Consider the following 4,681-nt stretch of genomic DNA (forward strand, 5'->3'; position numbering starts at 1 on the left):
AGCATTACAAAATCTAGCAATACATGGGACTACAACAATACTTGAGGCCACACGCAATGAAAGTCAACATGATAGTACATATAGATTAATTAATTGCTCAAGAGTGAGCACTTGCTCTTTAAACAATACCTACAACTATAAGCACAAAAGCAAGCGAACGACTATACCAGCAATAAAAATGAGTAAAACATGCAAACACAAAAGAGAGTACAAAAACCAAAGCCTTTAAGGCTAGTAACACATGAGCTCAACAAGCACTAATGAGAAGCGAGCAATGTGTACATAGCATGAGGACCATACAGATTAGACAAAGCAAAGATCAACAAACGGATGTTAGAGCAAAGCAAGCTTTAGCAAGGCAAACACAAGCAATGATCAAGTAAGCTGTAGCGCCTGTAATGGACAAACACATATTGAAGTTAGTACCTCACACCGTAAGACAAAAACTCAGGCTTCGAAAAATTGATAGTACACTACAACACTCAAGGAAGAAATCGACATGAAACACTCTTGTTAAAGCACTCAACGTGACTAACCACCAAAGCAAAGAAAAGGTAACCCAAAGGCACTAAACTATAAATTTGAGCAGACAAGAAACGATTGGCGCAAGCAAATCCATAAGGAGTCACAAAATAGAATAGAAGAACCCTAATTTGAAAAACCATGGGAAATTTCTCCTCACAAAAGAGCAAGAAAAACACTCAAAGGAAAACTTGGGAAATGCTCAACTGCACAAGAAAAACATTTCATGTTAAACAAGAAGTGACAAAAGACTCATGAACACTAAATCCAACTACGTTGAAATTAAGAAACTCGTGCTAATGATTTGCATAATAATATAAGCACGCATTGCAATAATATGTCCACAGATTAATAAATTTGGCTAGTGATATCCCCTAAACAAGTGAAGCGGTAGAAGAACTAGGATGCAACAGCACCTCTACTACCAAAGCAGTTGTCCAATAGCCCTCTACAAAACTTAGAGCCTGAGAAATAGTAAACAAGAAGAAATTACTGAACTAAGAGCTCTTATTAAAACCATAGCTACTCGAGCGAACACTTTAGTGCAACAAGAAACCCATTAGAAGTAAGAACATAAAAATAAATGGGGTGAACATGAAGGACATGTTATAGAACATGGCATGCTCTGATACCATGCTGGAAATTTACACGTCTACTGAAGTGCAGCTCTGACACTAGGCTCAAAAAACTTTCAAACATAGCCAAGTTTTGACCATTGTCGCGCATCTTGTTTTTAGACCCTATCCTAGAAATGAACACTGACTCGACAAAAACACAATAAAAACTCTTTTATTTCGTGGGGTGGCTTCCAAGATGACAACCTCTCTTTGGTCCCACACTCCACCAGTAACTAAATATGAGAGAACGATGCACAACAAGATATAAATACTGAGTTTATTAACCAAAGATATACACCACTTCATCCCTTGATTACACACATCTAGCAAGGAGCCTTTTAACTACATATAGCTATCCGGAGCTTCCTTACATAGCACTTCCATTGCACTTATGAAAGGGTGGTGTAGATCTTGCATGCCTATTCAGAGGCCTTCAATGGGACCTTGTGTGCTTCTCAACTTTGCAATGATTTGGCTGTGTATGCACTAAGCTTGACTTAGCACCTTTGTTGTGGACCTTTGCTTGTTAAGGTAGGCAACCTAGAAGGAAGTTTTTCTTTTCTAAACCGTCGTTAAGCCATGTGTCGTGATTTTATGAAGATCCAAGGTTTGAAACGTGCTTTCTAGTTTTGTGAGCTCTCCTTAAGCCACGTGTATAATTTTAGGCCCTTGATTTTAGATTGATCTAAAGGACTACAACACTCCTTTCAAATTCGACCCAAAATCATACTTTTTTATTCATTCTTCCCGCAAATCTATTATATAAGCAGGAAGATAATTGGCATGTTTTCTTTCTTGCCATCAATTGATTGAGTAATTGTTGAACAAAGCTCACAATCTTACTAGAGTGAAACTCCAATTGGATAATAGTGAGGAGTCCGGTCCAATTTGGAGTTAAAGCCATGATGGAAAGGCTACCTACCACAACCTAGTTGATGAGAGGTCTTGGGTTGACTTTCAACTAGGTTACGCTATTAAGCTTTGTTCCTTGCTAATGATTGATTATGGCTATATTTTGACATGAATCTTTATCTCCCACTAGGAGCTCTCAGCAAACAACAAGGACTATGTTGCTCCAAGCAACAACATCTACCCATGGCTTCAAGAATAGCCTTAGTGACCAATATCACTAGTGTAATTGATGGTTAAACGATAATCATGGAGAGATTTCTCAACAAACAACAAGGATTATGTTGCTCCAAGCAACAACATCTACCAATGGCTTCAATAGTAGCCTTAGTGACCAAAATCACTAGTGTACCAAATGATGGTCTTGTATAGACTTGAGCTCCCTTTATCACTCACTGCCATCCTATAATGGTTGTGTCAATCTATGATTGAAGCCACAAATCTGGAATGATAATCATGGAGAGATTCCTATTGATTTTTAGTCATTGGAGTAAACCCTCAAATTACTGCCATCTAGGCTATTAAGAAGGTTACTTGTCCTTTCAGTCCACTTGGGACTCTTATTTATTACTGATTCGCAATCCATTGATGAGCGAAAAGGTTGTTATTTATGTTGCTATAAGCGTCGGAAAAGAACGGTCGCTATATAAGCGTTGCTATATAGCGACGCTAATAAACGTCGCTATATAGTGACACTAATAAACATCGCTATATAGCGACACTGGTAAACGTCATTGTATAGCGACAATTAACAGAACTTAAAAAAAAACATTAGTGGGGCTAAACAGGGCCAGAGCAAGCCCTGTTTCGCCCCAATAATGTTTTTTTTTGTAATTACAAAAAGTTTTTTATTACAAAATTTTTCTTGTGGAAAGGGTTATACAAAATCGCTCAAATGAACCGATCGAGCAACATAAGCATATACATGTCGAAGATATACAACATTGTTTGTTACAAAATTACCCTTTTGAAAATGGTGATACAAAATCGCTCAAATGAATCGATATACAAAAGGATATACATGGCGAAGTATATGCAAACTACTACTACTACTACTACTGCTCATTCGAATCATCGTTGTCCTCCTCGCCCTCATCTTGCTAGCCTGATCCTTCGCCCTCGTGAGCTACGCCTGATCCATAGCCCTCGTGAGCTACGCCTGATCCATGGCCCTCGTCACTGCTCACCTCCGGTGATGGGATGCTCAAGAGTGAAACCATATTAATTAGAAATTAGATTGGAACTTAAAGAATAAAACAATTTAAAAAGTGAGATTACAAGTAGGAGTAGACTTATACTGTGCAAGCAACCACCTTAGCCCAATCAACCGTCGCTCCCATTGCCTCCTACTCAATAAACCACGGCTGTATTCCTACGCAAAACGCGCGTCTCGTCTCTGCATCTGTAGGAAGGCGACCCATCGCAGCTTGCTGTGGACCCAATTTACGACAGTTAGATAAAGTGCATGTAATATGTAGTAAAACAAAATAGAACAATACATCAAATGAGAAGAAGTAGACTTACCACGGTTACGAAAGAATTGGTGAAAGATGTATTCTATGTTCTAAAGCTCAGCAAGAACCTCTTGTCTTCAGTAGGTCAAATGATGGAACAACAAAACCCGAGTCATCTTCAACAGAGATGAATGCACAATCAGAGACAAATCCAGAATATTTCAGCTACTAGTAGGAAAATTGAATCAAGAAAGGACGCTTGTATAGAATGCTAGCTACAGTACCAGATTCGCATGCCATGTTAGCTCAACTGCAACAGATGCCACTATCTGCAAAATGGCATAAGAGATATGGTCATGTCAATTTCAAGAGCTTGCTAGATCTTAAGAATTAGAATATGGCAATTGGGATTCCAAAGCTACAATTTCTTGGAAAATTTTGTGAAGCGTGTTGCTTTGATCGAACCAACTTTGGCAGAAGCACCTCTCGAGCAAGAGATATCTTGATTTGATACATACAGATGTATGGGGTTATGCCCAGACCCGCAACATCAATGGTTCACTTTACTACTTGACTTTCATCGATGACTCTATAGCAGATATTGTTGGATCTATTTTCTGAAAGAGAAAGAAGTCTTTTCCATATTTCAAGAATTCAAAGCCATGGTAGAAAACCAGATAGGCAAAAAGATCAAAGTCATGAGATCAGACACAGGAGGTGAATACATGTTTTCAGCATTCATGAACTTTTGCAGAAATCACGGCATTCGAAGACAATTCACTTATGCAAATACTCCTCCACAGAATGCAAGAGCTGAAAGGAAGAATGGTACTTTAGTAGACAATGCTAGAGCAATGCTTAGTGAGAAGCATCTTTCGAATCAGTATTGGGCAGAAGCAATAGCCACTGCAAACTACTTGCTTAATTGCTTCCTACCGAACCGATACAGGGTATGACACCTTATGAAGCATTCACTAGACACAAGCCACGCATTGGGCATCTCCGCATATTTGGATGCATAGCATATACCCACATATATGATGACCATCACAGAAAATTGGATGCGAAGTCACGCAAATGCATCATGGTTGGCTACTGTGAAGAAAGCAAAGCATACAAGTTGTATGATCCCATCAATCGTAAGGTCATTATCTCTACAGATGTAATCTTTGATGAGGA

Source organism: Dipteris shenzhenensis, chromosome 15, assembly GCF_047967505.1.
Source record: "Dipteris shenzhenensis isolate YYH24624 ecotype China chromosome 15, Dip_SZ_1.0, whole genome shotgun sequence".
In the NCBI taxonomy this organism is placed as follows: Eukaryota; Viridiplantae; Streptophyta; class Polypodiopsida; order Gleicheniales; family Dipteridaceae; genus Dipteris; species Dipteris shenzhenensis.